The sequence below is a fragment of the Zingiber officinale genome, chromosome 11B (assembly GCF_018446385.1).
Source record: "Zingiber officinale cultivar Zhangliang chromosome 11B, Zo_v1.1, whole genome shotgun sequence".
NCBI lineage: Eukaryota > Viridiplantae > Streptophyta > Magnoliopsida > Zingiberales > Zingiberaceae > Zingiber > Zingiber officinale.
This window is the reverse complement of record NC_056007.1, coordinates 86,286,131-86,311,683: the sequence shown is the minus strand read 5'-3', so window position 1 is coordinate 86,311,683 and position 25,553 is coordinate 86,286,131. Positions and strand designations below refer to the sequence as shown.

Sequence of the window (25,553 nt, the reverse complement as noted above, 5' to 3'; positions counted from 1 at the left end):
GTCATTAGTAGAGTCATTAGGGTAAAAGTACCTGACTTTTGAAAATCTGAATTATTTGGGTCTTTGAAAATTCAAATTGTTTGGATTTTCGAGTGTTATCCTTAGGGCTTTTCTATGAAAAAAATTAATTTAATTTAATATTATACTTATCTTAGTAAAAAAAACTAAGAAAAGTATATTTTTTAACATTGTCGGCCTAAAATATTTATAGAAGTTTCTTTGATCATAGTGTTGTCAATTTTAAGATATGAGACTAAAGATAACTATATTTTTTTTATATAAAATAATCAGAGAAAATTAATGATGAGAAAAATTCATAATAATATGCCGCAACTGAGTCTCGAACTCTAGATCACTTATTGTTTCGCTTGTGGAATTACTAATAAATCTTGTAATTATTTTTAGTGTAAATAGAAAAAAGGATATTAAGCGTGTGTAATGTAATATATAAATTATTTGGGTCTTTGAAAATCCGAATTGTTTGGATTTTCTAGCGTCAGCTTTATAAACCAAGAAATAACCCATACAATAGTGACGCTAGAGAATCCCAGTAACAAACTACTGTAACGGGCTTCCCTATGCAAAAAAATTATTTGATTTTAATATTATACTTGTCTTAGTAAAAAACTAAGAAAAATATATTTTTTAACATCGTCGCCCTAAAATATTTATAGAAGTTTTTTTTTATCATAGTATTGTCAATTCTAAGATGTGGGACTAAAGAGAACTATATTTTTTTATATAAGCCGAGTCTCGAACTTTAAATCATTGATTGTTTCGCTTGTGGAATTACTAATAAAACTTGGAATTATTTTTAGTGTAAATAGGAAAAAGGACATTAACGTAAATACATTTTAGGCTTCACCAAAATTAATTAGTAAAGGGGGGAGATTTTTAATAAAATAGTAAGATTTGAGGATTATCTCTCGTACAATCAAATTTATGAAATTCCAATATATGAACTACAATTCCTCAAAAAGGAAATAAATTCTAAAAGAAAAAAATTAAACTAACTTAAAATATAAAAATACAAAAAATATAAAAGATAGAAATTAAAAAAAAATCTAAATTATCAAAAATACCTTAAATATTAAAAGAATAAAATTATCAATAATAATAATAATAATTTTCATATTCTACTACATCAGTGACCCAAAGTTGAAAGATCTCATCCACAAATTTAAAATAATTTTAGATGGTAGCCTAAGAGAAAGATTATTTGACACTAAATCAATAAAACCTATTAGCAGCTGCCGGACTTTAATCTCTTTATCAGAATAAATTGAATCTCCATAATCTCCCCCATAATTCTTTGTCAATCTATTTTGTTTTAATAGTAGCTCAATCCTCTCCCTTATCCTGGGATGATTAGATGACCAGAGATGTCCCAAAATTACAACAATTAATTGAAAAGTGTAAAGCCCGGCTTCTAGCTTTCAGTTGTAGCTCTTCATCAATCTCTAAATCATCCAATTCAAGTGCATCAAGCCTTTGAGTCTCTAATTTTACCCTGTTAGAGTATCGCATATAGAGTTTCATAAGTCGGTCTATCTTTTCAAACTCATTTTCTACAAATTTGCTCAATGATCAGTCCCTTCTTGAACCTCTCAAAATGCCACCAAATAATGAAGCAATAAGTGTAACAATGTGCTCTTTTAATTCCTCCTGTGATCTGTCTCTCTTATTTTTCCTCTACAATGGATCTTACCCATGAATGCAACAAAAGTTGTCTTCAATCCCAGCACGTCCATAAACCGCTCACATGCTGCAGAATATTTTGTCATTGCAAAATCAAGTCCTCTGATTGCCAATCCATAGGCAGACTTCTTCTACTTCATGATAATGATCATAAGCTCCACTCATTCAGACTTCAAAAACCTCTTTTGTTCTCCATTAGCATGATAAGTAGCACAAACAGTCGAAGAGGTTTTCAAGCATCTCCTTAGTAAATACCTCGGGATAGTTTTGATGTGATCAAATAAGTTAATTTATGTCATGTGTATTTGATATCTTGTGTTTGAGTGTGCAAGGACTTAAAAATATAATAAGTCGAGCGAAAGACGCAGCGAGCGAGAATGATGACTAAGAAAGTGAGTCGATGGGCTCGGTGCATCCAAAAGACAAGGAGTTGCAGAAGAGTATACAAGTGGACGAGAAGGACGTGCGCAGCACATCCCAAAGACAAGAAGTCGGGGAGGAAGTCTACTCGAGGAGAAAGTTGAAGTTGGATTCGTGTGAACTCAACTCTAAACGACCAGAGCATCGCCCAAGGAAGCATGAGGAAAAGAATGGTCAATGTTGTAATTGATCATTTGATGAATAGTGCTAGAGGAGCCTCCAATGGTTTTAGAGGCGCCTTGAGCATTGGTAGTGACTCTGCTGAAAGAGGCACTGAAGGGGCCTTGGATGAACGATACCCGAGACACCTCCAGCTAGTCGAAGGCACCTTGAGTGAATAGTAACTACAGAATTAACGTTTGCTGAGGATAATATTTTATCCTCTTGAAGGCACCTCCAGTTGATCGGAAGTGCCTTGAGTGAACAGAAACTACAAAGTTATCATTTGCCGAGGATAATATTTATCCAGTTGGAGGTACCTCGGATGTCTTTGGAGGCGATTCCAAGCCACATCAGCATTGTTGGTCTTGGTGTAGCCGGCAAGGGGGGATGAATTGCCCTAAAATTATAAATATACCCTTCTCATTTTTTTCAACTTTAACTAAGACACACTTATTAATAAATAGAAATAAATTGCATAAAAGAATAAATGAGGCTACCGGATATACTTAGTTTACAATCGGGGAGGTTGCTAATCCAAGATAAGTAAAACGCACTATCAAAATTCCTTCTTCGATCAAGATCGGAGGCAAAGAAGCCACGTACAACGATTAACATTTCATAAAATGAAAACAAAAATTAGAAACTTGTATACAAGTGTTGTTATCGAACAGGAGAACAAGCTCTCTTTTTATAGCCCTCTGGTCAAATTTGTCCATTGCCTGATGAGCATCTCTGGGTGCCTAGAGTGGGTCCAGGCACACCAACGGTGCACTCTATCTTCTTCGCAATGACTCTTCAATGGTTCCTGGATAAAAATTTATCCTCATTCGGGCGCTTGGACCGGTCCGAGTGCCTGGAGTGTGTTGGATCGAAAGCGCTAGAGGGGGGACGGGGTGAATAGCACTCGTGACTTTCACACTTTTCGAATTCGTAAAACTATCGAGTTATAAAGCAGCGGAAATAAATAAATAAAGCAATCAACACACAGAAGCACACCAAGATTTATTTGGTTCGGAGCCTAGGGCGACTCCTACTCCAAGGCCCACGCTCGTTGAGCGTTTACGTTGGGCAACAACTATAATCACGAAAGAGTATTACAAACTAAGTACAATTATGAACTGAAATAAACTTTATACCGACAACAACTAGATTGAAACTGAAGCTCCGGGTCGTCGGGATGTCGTTGCAGCACTTCAGGATCGTCTCATAGGCAGCTTGCAACGTAAGGATTGCTTAGAATTCGTTGTCCCAAGCTGCTGGTCGAAGTCCCCTTTTAAACACTGCTGGAGGCGCCTCCAAGCCTGTCCGAGGCGCCTCCAGGCCGCCGAGTCGCACGCGTGGATCAGCTCTGATCTGGTCACACCTTATCCCACTGAAGGCGCCTCCAAGCTGATCCAAGGCGCCTCCAATGCCTGGTCCAAGGCACCTCCAGCTTCCTCCGAGGCGCCTCCAACTCCTCTAGACAACTGGCTTCGGCTAGCACCCGAGGCGCCTCCAAGCTCCATGGAGGCGCCTCGGACACTGTTCATCCGAGGTCTGAGTTGCTCCTTTGTTCCTGCAAATTGTGTTAGTCCCAAACACAAACCCTGCAAAACAAAGTTAGCACAGAAATAATATGATAGATAAACTTGACAGTCGTCGGATTGTCCGGGTCTGATTTCGGATTTCCAACCGGAAACCCTAGGTCGACCCGACGCCTACTGTTCCCTCTACGGGGAACGCGTCCTCACCTACTCCACTCAGGAGATTTACCTGTTGCCAGTGCGATCCTCCAGATTGATTGGACTTTTGCTCAGCGTTCGAAGTTTCCGGACTTTCTGCTGGACTTCCGCTTCCCGACTGATCTAGTCTTTCACCTGGTTCGCGACACCAGGACTTTCCACCTAGGGTTACCTCCCTAGGACTTTTGCCTGAAGCTCTCGACCCGCCAAGACTTTCCGCATAGGGTTACCACCCCCTATGACCTAGGGTTACCACCCCCTAGGGTTTTCCACCTGCCTAACCGCAGTTAGGACTTTCCTGAAATACTCAATTAAGTATGTTAGATCACAAGACAACTTAACTTTGGATTCCTTTGCCATTATCAAAACAACGGTCGATCGTCGGATGCTTCCCTCATCAACAATCTCCCCCTTTTTGATTATGACAACTGAAATTCAAAGCTAAGTAAAATAGATACATAAAATTTAAGTAAGTAAGCTTAATAGATTTTAAATGCACGCGTGGTTAAGCTAAACACTTAAACTTCGTTAGGCTCCTCCTTAATAAAGGCATTCTTAAAAAAAAAAATTTATATTTAACATTTCTTTTGAATTTGCCTACTCTCCCCCTTTGCCATTCATCAAAAAAAATAAGCACGTTTGAGAAAAAAAGTCTTAAGTCTTTGTGAAGATATTTAGGAGAGAGAAAAAAATCTGAACTTTTAAAAGTAAAATTTCTTGTAAATCAAATTCACTAAGTTAAAACATTTTGAGCTTGAAGTTTGGTTTTCAAATTAAATTTGCAGGAGAAAGAGTTTTCTTTTGTAGTATAGCAAAAACAATTTTAGTTTTAAGTAATTTAGTTAGGATTTTGAAACATTAGGTTTTTAAGGGACAAGGTATTTTGATTTTGTATAATATCCTTTAGCTAAGTGAAACTAAGGTTTAAAGAGTAATTTTTCTTTCAAAAAGCTAAAAGGTTGACTTTGAAAAGTACTTAGTATTTTTAATTTTTCAAAAATACTTTAGCATTTTAAAATGGCTAGAATTTTGAAAGCTTAGTCTAAAAATACTTAGCCAGAATTTTCAAAAATAAGTACACAAAAATGATTCGAAAGTTTTAAGGTTTTGAAAACTTAGCTTAGAGTTTAAATTTGAAAGAATTTTCCTTTTAGTCAAATAATTAGTTTAAAGCTTTTGAGGGCAAGGGAAGAGCTTTAATCGTTAATGTCCAAGCATGAGTTGAGTTAGATTGATTGTTAATTAGTTATTTCCGCTTTAAGTAAGGTATCAGAGCCCTAATGTTCATGCCAAAAAAAATTTAAAAATCAAGCACTTGGGTTTGCGGCCACATGTCTAACCAGTTAGCTACTAGCTGATTACCTAGAGGGCAATAGCTTTCACTTGGTTAGTCAAGTTAAGTCAATAGATCCAGTTAGATTTGACTAGTGCTGGAAGACTTGACTTGATTAATGTTAACTAGGTGTTTAACGCTCAGACTCATATTGATACACAGATATAAGCATTCTTGAGTCTAGGTTGTACCCTATGCATCTCATGACGTTCTATGTTTTTCAAACACAAGCAAGGTAAGCATAGGTGTTTGTGAGATGCTCTGGCTGAATTCTAGGGGAGCAAGATTTCTAGGGTAGAGCCTAAGCTAATTCCATATTTTTGAAAGTCTAGTAAAACTGGAATTTTAAAAACAATGTTTTCCTAGAATTTTTAAAACATACGATGATTTTGAAAACTGTACGAAGCTGATTTGAAAATAAAAAAAAATTCTACCCAACACATTCCTATTTGCCTTCTAAGTGCACTGAACTCAAGTTCAGGTAGGGGTTTGGTGAAAATGTCAGCTAGGTTTGACTTGGACTCAACATAGCTGAGTACAATTTCACCCTTAGCCACATGATCTCTTACAAAATGGTGTCTTACCTCTATGTGTTTGGTCCTGGAGTGGTGAATTGGATTTTTGGTTAAGTTAATTGAATTTGTATTGTCAATTAAAATTTTTATATTTTTGTATTCTAGCTGATAATCTTTTAGTGTATGCATCATCCACAAAAGTTGGGAGGCACATTCTCCTAGTGTTATGTATTCAGCTTCAGTAGTGGATAGAGCAATACAGTGTTGCTTTCTGCTTGACCAACTTACTAGGCATTGACCTAGAATTTGGCAGCTCCCACTTGTGCTTTTTCTATCTAACTTGCACCCGACATAGTCTGAATCAGAGTAGCCAACAAGGTCAAGGGTACAAGTTCTAGGGTACCAAAGTCCTACATTTAGGGTGCCCTTAATGTACCTAAGTATCATTTTAACATATATTAGGTGTGATTCTTTTGCACAGGATTGATATCTTGCGCACATACCTACTGCAAACAGGATATCGGGCCGACTTGCAGTTAGGTAGAGTAGACTACCTATTATACTTCTATAGTACTTTGGGTCTACTGGTTTTCCATCTGGGTCGGAATCAATGTTGCTATTTGTTGCCATTAGAGTATTTATAATTTTTGAGTTTTCCATGCCAAATTTTTTAATTAGTTCTTTGGCATATTTGGTTTGGTAAATGTAGATTCCATCTTTGGTTTGTTTAATTTGTAAACCTAAGAAGAAATTGAGTTCCCCCACTAAACTCATCTCAAATTCATTTTCTATTAGATTAACAAATTCTTTTAACAGTTTGGTGTTGGTTGAGCCAAAAATTATGTCGTCAACATAGATTTGGGCGACAAAAATATCTGTTTCTATTGTTTTGACGAATAGAGTCTGGTCTATTTGACCTTGATTAAAGCCCTTGGATATTAGGTAATTAGATAACAGTTCATACCATGCCCTAGGTGCTTGTTTTAGTCCATATAAGGCCTTTTTTAATCTAAATACATGGTTTGGATGATCTAAGTCCTTAAAGCCTGGGGGTTGACCTACATATACCTCTTCTTTAATAAATCCAATCAAAAAGGCTGACTTGACATCCATTTGGTATAATCTAAATCCTTTATGCGCTGCATAAGCCAGCAGCATCTTAATGGATTCGAGTCTAGCTACTGGTGCATAGGTTTCGTCATAATCTAAACCTTCAACCTGACTGAATCCTTTTGCTATTAGTCTGGCCTTGTTTCTAATTATTTCACCCTGATCATCCAATTTGTTCCTAAATACCCATTTGGTGTCAATTATGGACTTATCTATGGGTTTAGGTACAAGTTCCCAGACTTGGTTTCTTTCGAATTGTGCTAGCTCTTCCTGCATAGCAATGATCCAGTCTGGGTCGGGTAGGGCTTCTACTATAGTCTTAGACATAATCTTTGAAATAAGGGCAATCTGACTCAAGTTTCTATATGAGGATCTAGTTCTAACTCCTAGGTTTGGGTCACCCAAAATTTGATCAGGTGGGTGAGAAGTACCTATTCTTGTTGGTCTTATATTTGTGTTAGGATTTAGTTCCTCTGGTTTACTAGTGTTAAGTTGAATTTTATCGTCTTCTTTAATTCTTGGTTTAATGTCAATATTTTGATCTATATTTGGTAGATTATTTTCTTCATCAAATATTATATTAGTTGTTTCTTCAACTTTTAGGGTATTGTGATTATAGACTCTATAGGCCCTACTGGTTGTAGAGTACCCTAAAAAGATTCCTTGGTTTAATTTGGGTGTAAATTTTCCTAGGTAGTCTTTAGTGTTTAAAATATGAACTTTACATCCAAATACTTTTAGGTAGTTTAGGTTGGGAATTTTATTATAATAAATTTCATAGGGGGTTTTATTATAAAGTTTGTTAATTAGAATTCTATTTTGAATATAGTTTGCCGTATTTATTGCTTCGGCCCAAAATTGATGATTTAGATTATATTCGTTTAGCATGGTCCTAGCAGCTTCTTGTAAGGTTCTATTTTTCCGTTCTACTAGCATGTTCTGTTGGGGGGTTCTAGGGCATAAAAATTCATGTTTGTATCCGTTGGTTTTACAAAATTGGATAAATCTATGATTTTCAAATTCCCCCCCATGATCACTTCTAATCCTTTTAATTTTAGTATCTTTTTCATTTTCTGTTAATTTACAAAAATTGCTAAAGACTTCAAAAGTTTCATCTTTTGTTTTTAGAAATTTTACCCAGGTGAACTTGGAGTTGTCATCAATTATAACTAAGCAATACTGTTTCTTGCTTAGTGACTTGGCTCCATGTGAATCAAATAGATCTAGGTGAAGGAGCTTAAGTAAGGAGTTGGTTCTTTCTAGATTGGTTGACTTGTGGGTTGACTTGGTTTGTTTTCCTTGTTGACAGGGATGACAAATTGTATTTTCTAGATTTCTTAATTTTAGCAATCCTCTGACTAAGCCGTTTTGACTCATTTTCGAAATGAGTCTAATATGAGTGTGACCTAGTCTTCTGTGCCACAAGTTGGTTTCCACTTGTTATGTCAAGAGACACTTTATTGAGGGTAAGTCAATTGTATAGATGTTATTTTTCCTAAGTCCTTTAAATATGATTTTGGGGTTGTCAACGTTTTCAATTAAGCATCCAGAATTATCAAAGGTAACTAAATATCCACTATCACATAGCTGGCTAATACTCAATAGATTGAAATTAAAATTTTCAACTAATAGAACTTTTTGAATGACAAAATTGGAGTCAAGTTCGATATTACCTCTTCCAATTACCTTAAGTTTACCGTCGTTGCCGAACGCAACTAACCCTAGGTTCTTCAGTTTGAGCTTAGTGAACTTCAACCTATCTCCAGTCATATGTCTGGAGCATCCACTATCTATCATCCATTGATCAAATTCAGAGGGATCGGGCCCTTCGGAAACGGAAACGGATACAGATCCGTGGCTTCTTTCCGATTCTGCTTCCGACTCGCTCTCGGACACATCGATCTGGTCTCGGGCCATCAGGGCAAGAAGGCTCGTCTGTTCGAGCTCGTCGTCGGTATCCTCTTCTGAAGATTCTTCAAAGGTTGCTTTTAGTACCTTCTTCTTTCTTTGCTTCTTTGCATCCTTCTGATTGGGGCAATTGGCCTTGATATGCCCCTTCTAGTTGCATCCGTAGCAGGTCACCTCAAACTTGACCTTCGACCTCGGTTGACCCTCCTTTGATTGGACTGTCTTCTTTAGGTCTTTCTTGTTGAAACCCTTCTTTTTCTTGTAGAGCTTCTTTACCAAGTTCATGAGTTCGGTTGTTAGTTCGTCGTCTTCGTCGTCTGAGTCTGGTTCTGGTTTCGACTCTGGCTCGGTTCTTCGTCGTGATCTTGGTTCGCGTGTTCTACTGGTACCTGCAAGCAAAGCTACACCTTTCTCGGGTGGCTGTGTATTAGTCTGCTCGTGAAGTTCAAATTCAGAAAATAGTTCGTCTAATCTAATGGAAGATAAATCCTTGGAGACTTTGTAGGCATCTACCATTGATGCCCACAATGTGCTCCTCGGAAAAGCATTAAGTGTTGGTGCAACATCCCTCAGGTCAAGGTTGACCTGGTTAACCAAGCTGAGTCTTGGTTTGGGTTTAGATGTTTGACAATAAGATATTGATCGAAGAAGAGTCAAGTAGGTCAAGGTTGACCGGATACTTGACTGGGAAGTCCTAACTGGCAAGTTAGGCAGAAGGAAGTCCTAGTGAGTGAAGCTAGGCAGAAGGAAATCCTAGTGAGTGAAGCTAGGTGAAAGTCCTGGTGAGTGAAGTCAGGTGAAAGTCCTAGTGAGTGAAGCTAGGCAGAAGGAAATCCTAGTGAGTGAAGCTAGGTGAAAGTCCTGGTGAGTGAAGCCAGGTGAAAGTCCTAGTGAGTGAAGCTAGGCAGATGGAAAACCCTAGTGAGTGAAGCTAGGTGAAAGTCCTGGTGAGTGAAGCCAGGTGAAAGTCCTAGTGAGTGAAGCTAAGGAAACCTAGTGAGTGAAGCTAGGTGAAAGTCCCGTGAGTGAAGCCGTGAAAGTCCTAGTGAGTGAAACTAGGCGGATGGAAAACCCTAGTGAGTGAAGCTAGGTGAAAGTCCCGTGAGTGAAGCCGGGCAAGGAAGGAAATCCAGATGGATCAAGGATGATCGGACATCCGGTGTTGGGAAGTCCAAGTAGGTCAAAGGATTGATGGATACTTGGCAAGAAGGAAATCCAGATGGATCAAGGATGATCGGACATCCGGTGTTGGGAAGTCCAAGTAGGTCAAAGGATTGATGGATACTTGGCAAGGGAAAATCCAGATGGATCAAGGATGATCGGACATCCGGTGTTGGGAAGTCCAAGTAGGTCAAAGGATTGATGGATACTTGGCAAGAGGAAGTCCAGATGGGTCAAGGTTGACCCGACATCTGGTGGAAGTCCAAGTAGGTCAATGGAGTGACCGGATACTTGGCACGACGAGTAAAAGTCCAAGTGGGTCAAAGGGATTGACCGACACTTGGTGGGGAGTCCTAGCGGTCAAGGAGTGACCGGATGCGAGGCATGATGTACCAACAGTCAAGGTTGACCGGATGTTGGTTAGAGGTTTGGGACTTGGTTTTGGGCAAAATCGCGTCGGATCGATCCGTGGATCGATTCAGCCGTGGATCGATCGGTGGATCGATCCGATTCTTCCAAATCAGAAGCTCGGATCGATCCGTGGATCGATTCAGGTCCCTACCGATCGGATCGACGCGGCTGCTTCGCGCGATAAGCGCCGGATCGATCCGTGGATCGATCCAGCGCTTATCTCAGAAACTCGGATCGATCCGTGGATCGATCCAGCCCCGATCGATTCGGAACATTCGAATCGATCGGGATCCGACCGTTGCGTCGGGTTTAAAGCCGCAGGCGAGCGTGGTCTTCGGAATCTCTTCACGAGCTCTTCTCAGATTCATTCCAGCTCCTCCACAGCTCTCTACAAGCACGTGATCGCCAGTTCTTGAAGGTTCTTGGAGGCTTTCCAAGTCAAGAGGCGGATCTATTGCAAGAGGAAGAAGTTAGGGTTAGGGTTTTTACTGCACATCTTGTAAGCTTTTGCTTAACTTGTATTTCCCTTTCTTCTTCTTGTATTGAGAGTGTTGTAGGGCTTCTCCGCCTTTGGTAGTTACCATAAAGGAGTGTTATTCATAGTGGAGGGTGTGTGCGTTGGTGTGGATCCTTGGATTAGTCACCTCTTGTGAGGTGGATACCAAGTAAAATCCTAGTGTTAGCGTGCTTGTGTTTGTTTCTGTATTTTCCGCTGCACATCCAAGAAGAAACAAGCAACGCCAAGCAACGAAGCGCACCGAGCGAACGCGACGAGCTATTCACCCCCCCCTCTAGCTACTTTTGGTCCTAACAAGTGGTAAGGAGAAGGCCGCTCTTCACCGGAATCATCGCCGGAAGGGTCAAGCATATCAAGAAAAGCTAGAGGGTGAAGAAGTTGGGGCAAATTCTTCAAGTTCAAGATTTTATCAAGCTCAACTTCAAGATGCAATTCCAAGATGGACTTGGATTTGACACAAGGGTGGCTCCACCATACACATCCACAAGCTTCGATTCTTGGAAATCAAGAATCGAAACTTTTCTTATGATGGAGATAGAGCAATGGTTTGCTCTAATGGAAGGCTTCGAAGCTCCAACAAACTCCAAGGGCAAGCTTCTAAAGAAAAGCAGATGGAGCTCGGAGCAAATTCGAAGGGGCGAGGCAAATGACAAAGTGACCAAGCTTTTGGTCAACTTATTGCCTAGCCACATCTTGGCTCAAGTTGGAGAATTCGAAGATGCCAAGGAGCTTTGGAGCAAATTGGCCAAGCTTCATGGAATCCAGAGAGGGTGACTCTTTGGAGCAAGACCAAGAGGAGGATTCCGAGGTTGAGAGATGCTCAACCTCCGAAGAAGAGGAAATCCAAGAAGCTTCATCCTCAAGGAAATGCAACGAAGGGAACAAGGAGGGAGCATACTCCTTGTTTCATATTCAAGATGATGAAGCCTCCACCTCTAGGATTGAGGGGGAGCAATCCTTGGTGACACCGGATCAAGAAGAAGGAGAAGTTTCTACATCCGGGTCAAGAGACGAAGAGGAGGAAGAAGCTTCTACCTCCACAAGTCAAGAAAAATCAAATGGAGGAGAATCAAGGTCCGATCAAGAGGAAGCTTCTACCTCCGGATCCAAAGAAAAAGATGTCACCCCTACAAGCAAAGGTATAAATATTTCAATTAATAATAAAAATCATATTATATGCTTTGAATGTAGGGAACATGGGCACTACAAGAGCAAGTGCCCTAAATTAGCCAAGAAGAAGGGCCAAGTGGCACAAAAGGGCAAGGTGAAGCCCAAGGAGACCATCCCCAACACAAAGAAGAGCAAGGAGCATATTATATGCTTCTCTTGCAATCAAAAGGGGCATTATCGTAGTCAATGCCCCAAGGGGAAGAAAAGGGTCAAGGCTCAAGGAGGCACTAGTCAAGGGGGAGCCTCCAAGGTAAAGAAGAAGGTAACATTTATTGAGCCTACTCCTTTACATTATGGTAAAAAGCATGATAGGTCTAACTTTTATCATTTTAATGCAATTTACCATAAGAATAGAAAGCATGAGGGCTTTAAGGAAAAGCATGTGGCCCTACATGCTAAGACTATCACTCCTAGGGTTAGGAATGTAGGTAAAAGTCTAGGCAATAACTCTAAGGATTTTAGATACAAGCCTAGAAACCAAAATGCTCATGGACTTAATGAAAACCAAATTCTAAGGATTTAATGATAGAAAATCAAGTCTTGAGATCAAGACTTGATAAAATGGAAAAGACCCTAAAAAGGATGGAAAATATCCTAAAAGGGCAAAATGAGCAAAACCTAGGGCTAGGAAAGTCAAAGCCATCAAATAGCCATAGAGGTTTGGGATACAAACCAAAGGCTAAGAAGGATGTGCCTAGTTATCATAGGGTTCCATATAGTTATGGAACAAACCCTAGGTTTAGTGGTCAAGTCAAGAATACTAGGGAAGTCATCCCTAAGAGTATTTTTGCAACCAAAGTGACTAAGACTTCTAAGAAGTCTAAGAAAGTCACTAACAAGGTCACAAGGGAGGCTATCCCTAGGGTTGACCTAGAAAATGTGACCAAGGCTTCTAAGAAGCCCAACAAGGTCACTAGGAAGGTATCTAGGGAAGTTATCCCTAGTGAGTACCTAGAGCATCCAAGGAGCACCAATAGGTTTTGGGTTCCTAGGAGCATCTTCTCTACCCCATAAATGGGTTAGAGAGTGTCAACTCCAATTAGAAGGGTAGTTAACCCAACTTTGAGGAAATTGACACTCAAGGAGCATTTTCAAGGTTTTTGTTAACCTTTGAAAATGAAATGGAACTATTATTTACTCCTTGAAAGAGTAAAATGTGCCTAGTGGTGAAAAGTTGATTTTAATCTTAAAAGGCACATATTGGGAAATTCATAAGAGCTACCAAGTTGGGATTTTGGTATGTTCTTAGGAAATTTAAGGCAATCCGGGCCTTAACTTTAAAGTGCTACTCTTGTGGAAAAATGAAATATGCCAACATTTGAGGAATATGCTTAATTTCAATTGGCATAAATTAATCAAGGGAATTAGAAATGCCAATTTAGGTTTTGACGTTTTCTTGACGCACTTAAGGGCAATCTAGGTTTAAGTTGTAAGTTTAGCTAAGGTTTTAAGGATACTTAGATAACTAATCTAGGTATATTTTATTTATGCTAAACCTTGCCATGATTGTTTGCCCATCATATGCCATGACATCATGTCTACTTTTGCATTCATGACGTATCATGAAAAATACAAAAATACCATGTCATGTTATGCATACATCATGTAGTTATAGGAATATTTCTTTTGAAAGTTATTTTATTTTGATGTATGCCATAACATTATCATGCATTAAGTTTAATTCCTTGTAATTAAGGACAAAAGGCATTTAACAACACTTATTAACAAGTGACATCCTAGGTGAGTGTCTAATATCTCCAAAATGCCTAGATAGATATGCATGATCCCTAGATTAGGGCAAAACCAAAATCTACATCTCACAAAGACCTATAAGATGACTTGTATGTATTTTAGTGCACATTAGATACAAGTGAGATGTTAGGATGATGAACAAAACTCAAGATGTTGATTTAGTGCATTCTTTTGAGTTTTAGTTTCATCAAAACACATAGATATGTGTTTTCCCATCATTGGGAAAGCTAATGTACAAGTCATGTGCATTATGCCCAAGGAACATGGTGGGATATTGGTTTTGAAAAAGTTTTCAAAATGATTTTGGAAAACCTTGGTGAAGGCTATCTTTTGATAGTAATCACCATTGAATAGTTAGACACAAACTTGAAGAAAACACTAAAGTTTTTGCAAGTTTTCAAGTTTGTGTCAATCTTTGAAAAGATGATGTATTTTCATAGAAAACTATTTTTCCTTGATAATATATGCCCTAAACAATGTCTACACGAAATTTCATAATTTTGGATTTTGTAGAATTTTCTAGGGTTTCTAGTTGACCGAAATGGAATTTCAGCAACTATCGAGTCTCGATCGATCCATGGATCGATTGAGTGCTGAATCGATCCATGGATCGATTCGGGAAATCACGAGCTGGATCGATCAGCCGATCGATCCAGGTAGTCTGAATCGATCAGTGGATCGATTCAGAAAGGTTCAATCGATTGTAACCCAACTCCAATCGATCCAAATTGCTGATTTTGGCTGGGAAAGCCTGATTTCAGCACTTTGAACCTATTTTTAGTCTAGGTACTCATTCCAAACCCTTAAAATACATTTGTATACATAAAAAGGGTGTTTTCGTGTTGAAAACAAGGATGGAATGGTAAAGGAAGGCTAAGTTGAAGTTTAGGTTGAGGTTTGTTTCAAATTTTGAACATTTGAACCTCAAAACTTCTAAATCTGGGTTTCCTAAAGGTTTAGGGATTCCAAGTCATTGTTGGTGCAATGACAGAAGTTTCCACCATGTCTTTAGGGGGAGGGACTCTTTAAAGACATGAAAATTATTTTTCATGAACCTTGGAAGGTGGTTAACCTTCTGCTGTGAACTTGCTCAAGGTTGAGCATTTAAACTTGAAATGGGGATAAATGGGGAGTGGATATCCTCATCATTTCAAGTGGGAACTCAAGATGTTAGAAAATGCTCAAGGTTGGGTATTTGTCTACATTGAGGAAGAAGTTAAGGATAAATGAAGGGTATGGGACCTTCATTATTGTGTTGATCACAATGAGTGAAATTGTGATCACGATGAGCAACTCTTCAGGGGGAGAGTCTTCAACAAATGGAGTTGTTGAAGTGTGCCCAAAATTGGAGCATAGGTTGATGTGTGTCCAAAGACGGGTTGATGTGTTTTATTAGTAGGAGGTTGATGTGTGCCAATAGGGGGAGAATGAAAGGAAGTAAGTTAGGTTTTCATTACCTAGAGGGAGTTTGCCCTCTTAGGGGGAGAATGAAAAGCTTAATTTATGGGTTCATTACCTAGTGGCATGAAGAAGGAGGCTATAGGATTAGCCTAACTTACATGTGGGATTGTAAGTGTTATTGTGGTATTGTCAAACATCAAAAAGGGGGAGATTGTTGGTGCAACATCCCTCAGGTCAAGGTTGACCTGGTTAACCAAGCTGAGTCTTGGTTTGGGTTTAGATGTTTGACAATAAGATATTGATCGAAGAAGAGTCAAGTAGGTCAAGGTTGACCGGATACTTGACTGGGAAGTCCTAACTGTCAAGTTAGGCAGAAGGAAGTCCTAGTGAGTGAAGCTAGGCAGAAGGAAATCCTAGTGAGTGAAGCTAGGTGAAAGTCCTGGTGAGTGAAGCCAGGTGAAAGTCCTAGTGAGTGAAGCTAGGCAGAAGGAAATCCTAGTGAGTGAAGCTAGGTGAAAGTCCTGGTGAGTGAAGCCAGGTGAAAGTCCTAGTGAGTGAAGCTAGGCAGATGGAAAACCCTAGTGAGTGAAGCTAGGTGAAAGTCCTGGTGAGTGAAGCCGGGTGAAAGTCCTAGTGAGTGAAGCTAGGCGAAATCCTAGTGAGTGAAGCTAGGTGAAAGTCCCGGTGAGTGAAGCCAGGTGAAAGTCCTAGTGAGTGAAACTAGGCAGATGGAAAACCCTAGTGAGTGAAGCTAGGTGAAAGTCCTGGTGAGTGAAGCCAGGCAAGGGAAAATCCAGATGGATCAAGGATGATCGGACATCTGGTGTTGGGAAGTCCAAGTAGGTCAAAGGATTGACTGGATACTTGGCAAGGAAGGAAATCCAGATGGATCAAGGATGATCGGACATCTGGTGTTGGGAAGTCCAAGTAGGTCAAAGGATTGACTGGATACTTGGCAAGGAAGGAAATCCAGATGGATCAAGGATGATCGGACATCTGGTGTTGGGAAGCCCAAGTAGGTCAAAGGATTGACTGGATACTTGGCAAGAGGAAGTCCAGATGGGTCAAGGTTGACCGACATCCGGTGGAAGTCCAAGTAGGTCAATGGAGTGACCGGATACTTGGCACGACGAGAAAAGTCCAAGTGGGTCAAAGGGATTGACCGGACACTTGGTGGGGAGTCCTAGCAGGTCAAGGGAGTGACCGATGCGAGGCATGATGTACCAACAGTCAAGGTTGACCGGATGTTGGTTAGGGAGGTTTGGGACTTGGTTTTGGGCAAAATCGCGCCGGATCGATCCGTGGATCGATTCAGTCGTGGATCGATCGCGATCGATCCGATTCTTCCCGGTCAGAAGCTTCGGATCGATCCGTGATCGATCGAGGTCCCGATCGATCACCGATCGATCGGGACGATCGCCGCGATAGCGCCGGATCGATCCGTGGATCGATCCAGCGCGCTTCTGTGCACGCGCTCTGGATCGATCCGTGGATCGATCCAAAGCCTCCCCGATCGATTCAGAACATTCGAATCGATCGGGATCCGACCGTTGCGTCGGGTTTAAAGCCGCAGGCGAGCGTGGTCTTCGGAAATCTCTTCACGAGCTCTTCTCAGATTCATTCCAGCTCCTCCACAGCTCTCTACAAGCACGTGATCGCCAGTTCTTGAAGGTTCTTGGAGGCTTTCCAAGTCAAGAGGCGGATCTATTGCAAGAGGAAGAAGTTAGGGTTAGGGTTTTTACTGCACATCTTGTAAGCTTTTGCTTAACTTGTATTTCCCTTTCTTCTTCTTGTATTGAGAGTGTTGTAGGGCTTCTCCGCCTTTGGTAGTTACCATAAAGGAGTGTTATTCATAGTGGAGGGTGTGTGCGTTGGTGTGGATCCTTGGATTAGTCACCTCTTGTGAGGTGGATACCAAGTAAAATCCTAGTGTTAGCGTGCTTGTGTTTGTTTCTGTATTTTCCGCTACACATCCAAGAAGAAACAAGCAACGCCAAGCAACGAAGCGCACCGAGCGAACGCGACGAGCTATTCACCCCCCCCCCCCCTCTAGCTACTTTTGGTCCTAACATTAAGTGCGTACCTTATGATGTCCCTGTTCTCGACCTTTTGCCCGATCGCGTGGAGGGAGTTTAGTATGTCTTGTATACGAGCGTGAAGTTGGCTGGCCGTCTCGTCTTCCTGCATTTTTAAATTATATAATTTATTGAACAAGAGATCTCTCTTGCTTACCTTAGTATCGGAGGTGCCCTCGTGGAGTTCGATCAGCTTCTCCCAAAGCTCTTTTGCGCTGGAGAATGGTCCAACTCTGTTGAGTTCCTCCTTGGTCAGTCCGCACTGGAGGGTGCAGGTCGCTCTGGCATCAGCTTCCACCTTCTTGATTAGGGTTGGTTCCCATTTTTCGCAGGGTGTTGGCTTGCCGTCTTCGTCGGATGGTAGTTGTAGTCCGGTTTTGATGATCATCCACGTGTAGAACTGTGTCTTGAGGAAGGTTTCCATTCGCCCCTTCCAATATCTGAAGTCTTCTCCGGAGAAAAGTGGGGGGCGAATGGTGCTGAAACCTTTTTGTTGGGTCATTTGTGATATGCAACAACAAAAAATAAAAATATCCCAAGACTAGGTCTTGGATTAGTAGTGCGGGAAATAAAGTTAAGAATTTGCGAACTCGAGTGGTGTTGCACCAGTCTCGAGCAAAATCTGATTCAAAAAATTAATTAGAATATAGCTATTAAGCTAATTCTAATTGACTCCGTAAAAACTGAAAATACCACGAAAAATAAATTGCGTGATTGGTGGTTGCACCAGATCAACGCGTCTCCGCTCTGATACCAATTATTGGATCGAAAGCGCTAGAGGGGGGCGGGGTGAATAGCGCTCGTGGCTTTCACACTTTTCGAATTCGTAAAACTATCAAGTTATAAAGCAGCGGAAATAAATAAATAAACAAAGCAATCAACACACAGAAGGACACCAAGATTTACTTGGTTCGGAGCCTAGGGCGACCTCTACTCCAAGGCCCACGCTCGTTGAGCGTTTACGTTGGGCAACAACTATAATCACGAAAGAATATTACAAACTAAGTACAATTATGAACTGAAATAAACTTTATACCGACAACAACTAGATTGAAACTGAAGCTTCGGGTCGTCGGGATGTCGTTTCAGCACTTCGGGATCGTCTCGTAGGCAGCTTACATCGTAAGGATTGCTTAGAATTCGTTGTCTCAAGCTTCTGGTCGAAGTCCCCTTTTAAACAGTGTTGGAGGCGCCTTCAAGCCTATCCGAGGTGCCTCCAAGCCGCCGAGTCGCACGCGTGGATCAGCTCTGATCTGGTCGCACCTTATCCCACTGAAGGCGCCTCCAAGCTGATCCAAGGCGCCTCCAACGCCTGGTCCAAGGCGCCTCCAGCTTCCTCCGAGGCGCCTCCAGCTCCTCTAGACAGCTGGCTTCGGCTAGCACCCGAGGCGCCTCCAAGCTCCATGGAGGCGCCTCGGATACTGTTCATCCGAGGTCTGAGTTGCTCCTTTGTTCCTGTAAATTGTGTTAGTCCCAAACACAAACCCTGCAAAACAAAGTTAGCACAGAAATAATATGATAGATAAACTTGACAGTCGTCGGATTGTCCGGGTCTGACTTCGGATTTCCAACCGGAAACTCTAGGTCGACCCGACGCCTACTGTTCCCTCTATGGGGAACGCGTCCTCACCTACTCCACTCAGGAGATTTACCTGTTGCCAGTGCAATCCTCCAGATCGACTGGACTTTTGCTCAACGTTCGAAGCTTCCGGACTTTCTGCTGGACTTCCGCTTCCCGGTTGATCCAGTCTTTCACCTGGTTCGCGACACCAGGGCTTTCCACCTAGGGTTACCCCCCCTAGGACTTTTGCCTGAAGCTCTCGGCCCGCCAAGACTTCCCGCATAGGGGTACCACCCCCTATGACATAGGGTTACCACCCCCTACGGTTTTCCACCTACCTAACCGTAGCTAGGACTTTCTTGAAACACTCAATTAAGTATGTTAGATCACAAGACAACTTAACTTTGAATTTTATTTGCCATTATCAAAACAACGGTCGATTGTCGGATGCTTCCCGCACCAACAAAGTGTTGCTGATGTGAACTTCGAAATCATCCTTGCAGCAACGACTCGACTCACCGAGGTGCCCTTTCTGCACTAAGATGGTCCAAGCGCTTAGACCACTCTGAGCGCCTGGAGTATTGTTGACGTGGACTTTGAAGTTTTCTTTGCAACAACGGCTCGGCTCACTGAGGTGCCCTTTCTGCACCAGGGTCTGGGCGCCTGGATAAGTCAACTTCACGTTGACTTGTCCGACTTCTACTCCAATCGCTTACGTGATTCTCCGGTTATCCAGAGTTGAGCTCACCCAAACCCAATTCCGGCCTTCTCTCCTCGAGTAGTTTTCTACAGCTCTGGCTTCTCATCCCTTGGAAGCGCTGAATGCATCCTTCTCACTCCACCGGTATATTTTTCCGCAGTTTCTTGTCTCTCGGATGCACCGAACCCGTCGACTCGCTTCCCGTGTCATCTTTTTCATCCAGTACTCTGTCTTCCACTCGACTTCTTGTGTTCCTAAGTTTCTGCACGCTTAGACATAAGGATCAAAACACAACAGGATCTAACTTGACTTGGTTGACCATATCAAAATCAATCCGGGGTACTTACAATCTCTCCTTTTTTTTATGTACGCCAACCCAAATTAAGTTAGGGTTAATCACAATATAAAATATTTTTGCAATTAAGTACTAGTAAAGTATTGTAATTAAGTACAAGTAAAATATTACAATATTAACTCTCCCTTAACCTTCTAAATTTCTCTCTCCCTTTGATCACATCAAAAAATTAGGGGTAAGTTAAGAAAAAATCTAAATTTTTTACTAAAAGTGATTGAAATAGTGATCAAGATAAAAAAAAATTTCAAGAATTATTTTTAAATATTTGAATTTATAAATTTAAAAACCAGATTTCTGAAAAATAAAAGAAATATGATTTGAAATCCGCAATAAATTTTGAAATAACATTAAACAAAAATATTAGGATTAGGATAAAAAATTTCAAAAAAACATAAATTTACTTTAAGAGAAATAATTTATTTTGTGAAAAACATGTAGTTTTAGAAAATAAATATTTCAAATAGATTTTTATCTAAAAAATCTTGCTAATTTTTAAGTATGTAAGATTGAATTTATATCTATAAAAAAATTAGATTTTTTAAAATTCAAGTTTCAAGAATTTTTAATATTAAAATTAATTTTTTGGAAAAAAGACTAGGAAATTCATTAACAGTAAAAAAATTCAAAAAATTTTATTCAAACAAAATATCTGCTGTTTTATCATTATAAAATTTTTGAACAAAAACTCTAACAGAAAGTTTGCACAAAAAATATTTTTTTAAGTAAAGAAATTCTAACCTAGCAAATCAATTATATTAGAGAAAATTTAATCTAGACACTATTTTAGAATCCAATATAGGTTCCTACATACTAGATTAACAAGATATTTTTTAGGAATATATTTTCGTGACACTTTTGTAATTTAATCTTTGTAGTATCTAAAATAGCAATTAAATCTACGAGAATTTCTAAAATTTTGAAAATTCGAATGATTCTTTTTAAATTTTTCTATTTGATCATTCAACTTTTCATTTTCAACCTTCAATTTATCAAAATATTCTAATAGGCATGATTTTACTAAGGTAACTCTTAATTCTAAATTCTCCTTTTTTAATTATTCAATTTTCGTTTCTAGTTTCCACGAGCTTCTAGAAAGCATTTTGATACATTTATACAACTTATCGAGAGGTTGAGAATGTACCTCACTTACCAAGTCGATCTCGTTATTCGACGCTCCTCCTTCATTGTTGTTTTCTTTTGAATTGTCTCTTGCTTTGTCGATGCTCATCTTTGAGGTACTTTCATAATCTTTCTAGTGATCCACTATTAGTGCTAGTACTCCGACATACTCTTCCAACATGGACTCGGATGATAACTCGTCCCATGTTGCTCTAAGATTCTTGTGTTTGGTTTTATTTGGCTCTCTATCCTTCTCTTTTGTCTTGTTCTTCAATTTTAAGCAGTTGTCTTTTACATGATCTTCTTCATTACAATTGTAGAATCTGAAGCTTCATTGTCTGTTTCTTACCAAAGTTGTTAGACTTAAAATTTTTGAAAACTTGCTTACCATAAAAGTTGTTTCATCTTCGTCGAGTGATGTGTATGGTTCGTCATTCTTGGCTTGCAAGGCTAGGTTCTGACTTGACTCTATTTCTTTTGTAATTCCTACACATCGAAACTCGTATAGTTTGAAAGTTGAGAATAATTCTTCAAGGGTACTTATCTCCAAGTCCTTAGAGATGTAGTATACATCTACTAAGATTGATCATTCTTGTGTTCTCAGAAAGGTGTAGAATGCGTACCGAATTGAGTCCTGATTCGTTACTAATTCTTCGAGATTATTGAGTCGTGTGATCAGTTCCTTGATCTTTGCATGAAGTTGAGCTACCTTCTCTCCCTTATTCATTGAGAGGGTTGTTAGCTGATTTCAGAGGATGTCCCATCTTGTTTGCTTGGCTTCCGAGGTACCTTCGTGTAGCTCCAGGAACTTCTCCCAAAGTTCTTTTGCTGAGTCATAGTTTTCGATCCGGTTGACTTCTTAGGTCAGTAGTATGGTAAGCAGATGAAATTATGCTTTACCGTTGGCTACGAAGTCGGTCTGCTCTTTCTTGTTCCAAAGATACTTTTTTTTTTTTTTTTACTCCTTGTTGATCTTTGGGTATGACAGAGCAATTTTTTGAAGTTAGAAATATATCGAAATCAGTTTTAAAATATACCTCCATTTTACGCTTCCAAAGAGCAAATTCTCCCTCGAACAATTGGGTGGGTGAATGCTGGATCCGACCATCGTCTTGTTACTTCAGTTGACAGTTAGTCCTTTTGAGCGGTCCGAGCTTTGATACCAATTATTGGTCCTGGTGCAGCCTGTAAGAGGAGGGTGAATTACCTTGAAATTACAAATATACTCTTCTCATTCTTTCGACTTTAACTAAGAGACACTTGTTAATTAATAGAAATAAATTACATAAAAGAATAGACGAGTCTATCATATTTATTTGGTTTGCAACCGGGGAGGTTGCTAATCCAAGACAAGTGAAGTGCACCATCGAAACTCTTTCTCCAATAAAGATTGGAGGTGGAGAAGCCCTGTACAGCGATTAACAGCTCAAAAAATGAAACCAAAAATTAGAAACTCATATACAAGCTAAGTGTTGTTATCAAATAGGAGAACAAGCTCTCCTTTTATAGCCCTTTGGTCAGATTTGACCGTTGGCTATCGTGGCAGCTGTGGTTGCCCCCAACGATGCACTCTATCTTCTTCTCAATGGCTCTTCAATGACTCATGGATAAAATTTTATTCTCGCCCGGGAGCCGGGACCGGTTTGGGCACCTAGAGTGTTGCTGACGTGGACTTCAAACTCATCCTTACAGCAGTTGCTCGGCTCACCAAGGCACCCTTTCATCACCAGGGTGGTTCGGGCACTTGGAGTCCAGGCGCTTGGACTTGGTCCAGTGCCTAGACAAGTCAACTTCACGTTGACTTATCCAGCTTTTGCTCCAGTCGCTCCGGTGATTCTCTGGCCATCCAGAGTTGAGCTCACTCAAATCCAACTCTGACCTTCTCTCCTCGAGCAGTCTTCTGCTCCAGCTCTCGTCCCTCGGAAATGTGCGCGCGTCCTTCTTGCTCCATCAGTGTACTCTTTCGCAACTTCTCGTCACTCGGATGCATCGAGCTCGTTAACTTGCTTCCCGTGTCATTCTTTTCGTCTGCTATGTCTTCCGCTCGACTTCTTATGTTCCTAAGTTCTTGTACGCTTAGACACAAGAATCAAAACACAACATGACCTAACTTGACTTGATTAACCACATCAAAACTAATCCGGAGTACTTACAAGCATAACAGTAACTTTTCCTAGAATCATATAAATAACACCCTAGAGCTAAGAGTTCAAACAACAATCACTGTATTGATTTCTTTAGTGATTCTTGATCTTTCAAAGTCTGTAAGAGGCTACTCTGCCTTCACGAAGGAGTCGTTTTTTACTGCAACTTTTTCAACTACCTTGGAGTAACAACCACCTAGGTTATAACCAAGTAAAACCCTTGGCCTTCTTAACTTTCTTTAAGTTATTATTTTTATGTTAATTACTTGTTTTAATTAATATTGTATCCGGCTAAGTTTGAAAGTAAGATATTTGTTTAACTCATTTTACAAGACTATTCACCTCTCTTCTAGTAGGCCGTCAACGGTCCAACATCCTCTTGATCCTCGGTACCATCGCCTATAGAACCACATCGCCACCATTTATCTGGCCTAGCCGTTTCTAGTTCGTAGGGTTGTTTTGAAGTAGGATTGCTAGAATATTCTCCGATGCATACTGATTGTTTGCATCAAATTCACACACCTTTATCCTGCCTTGGTCCACTCACAAGCAAGCTCAGCAGCAATAGGTTTAACCTCAATAAGGTTCTCGATTGCTTATTGGGTGCTATGAATGGTCATCGTCTCATCAGAGTCGGCCTCAGAGAGACGGGCAAGGTTTAGAATGAGGAGCTCGAGGGCATTATTTTCTAGGAGGGCATCCACCAGGGCACGAACATGCATGCTCCTCATTATCATCGTCATCTCCGATGACTCCATCAATAAGATCCATGAGGAGGAAAGCCACATTGACGACAATATCCGGATTGTCGTCGACATAAACGTACGCTAGCGCTTTGAAGAAGTCAGCTTGCACTCTGGAAGACCTCGCTCTCGCCACAGAGCAGTGCATGGTCACCGTCACCGTCACCGTGTGAGAGAGCAGACCGAAAGCTACCTTGAGGGGAGGAAGCTTCCGGAAGGGTGAAGCTGAGGAAGTCGCCCTTGTGGGATCGAGACTGGGCTCCCTTGACGAGCAGCGAGGGCACATTAGAAGAAGCATGATTTAATGAAGTGTTGCAACTTCTGGTGAATATTCCCGAATAATAAAGTTGGAAATCGTGTCCAACAACATCCATAGTAATACTAACTGGTTAATTTGTCATGGCTTTCTGGAGAGACTTCTCATTGTGGGAAGAAACTTTTTCATACAAACTAATTGACACAACATGTGCATTTTCCTTCATGATGTTGAAAATACCATTTTGCCCTAGTTCTTTTCACTGTTGATGCCACAATTGTTAATGATGAACTAGAACGCAAGGTTCAGCCATCAACCACGGTAGCCATGGTTGGCGGTAGTATAGCTCACTAATTGTTGTTCGGACAGCGAAATTAGATCACCAGTGGCAATTTGAATGATACCTTCTAGGACAGTAACTACAAAGTCCAACAACTCCTTGTTAAACAGTAATAAATCTGAAACAAATAAATGATCATTATCAAACACTTCGTACTCTCCATAATTGTTATATATCAGCTCGCTAATCACCTGAGTCTCGTCTTCGACATTTTCCTCAATGAACAAACTCTCAATTAAAGTCTTAGGGTCATCATTATAAAATACCTCATCAACTTCTTTTTCTAAATCATCTTCGAATCCGCCAAGGTCATCTTGGGAATTGAAGCTATAGTTCTCTCTGGCAAAACTTAATCGTGTTTGGAATGAAGTTTGAGTGTACATAAAAGGAAGAAAATGATCTTTCATTTTTTTCTTCATTTTCTCTCAATCACTTATCTTGGTTTTGCTATGTCTATCTCATGAGAGTCGCAAGTGCTTCCACCACGTCAATGCTCGACCCTTGAGTCTAATGGAAATAAGCTTCACCTTCATCCGATCCAAAACTTATTTACAGTTAAACATCTACTTCACTTTGTTGATACAATCAATAAAACTCTCTGTTTGTGACAAACCAAAAATTTCGAATAGGTTAACTTGACATCTGAGGTCTCCATGTCAATCCTCTTGACCACATACTTCACAATCTTAAAAATTTCGCATCGCTAGACGGTGGATTAAATCTGCGACTTGTCTCTATAAATCGCCAATCTTCATACGCTGGGATAAATCTACAACTTGCCTCCATAAATCCTCAATCACGTCTTGGGTGCTACAATCATGATGTGAGGCTTCCTCGGTCGAAACTTGCTTGGCACAACCATGGTCATGACCACAACGACCTTCCATTAGATTTGACGCTCAACTTCCTCAATCAAAACATGTCAGCTCTGATATCAATTGATGCCGAATAGGATAGAAATTATTTTGCGGGCTGAAGAGA

General features: G+C 40.3%; 1 pseudogene; it reads right to left on the bottom strand.

Moving 5' to 3' along the window:
• Nucleotides 1-1,139: 1,139 nt before the first annotated feature.
• Nucleotides 1,140-24,124, bottom strand: LOC122034138 (annotated as a pseudogene).
• Nucleotides 24,125-25,553: the final 1,429 nt, after the last annotated feature.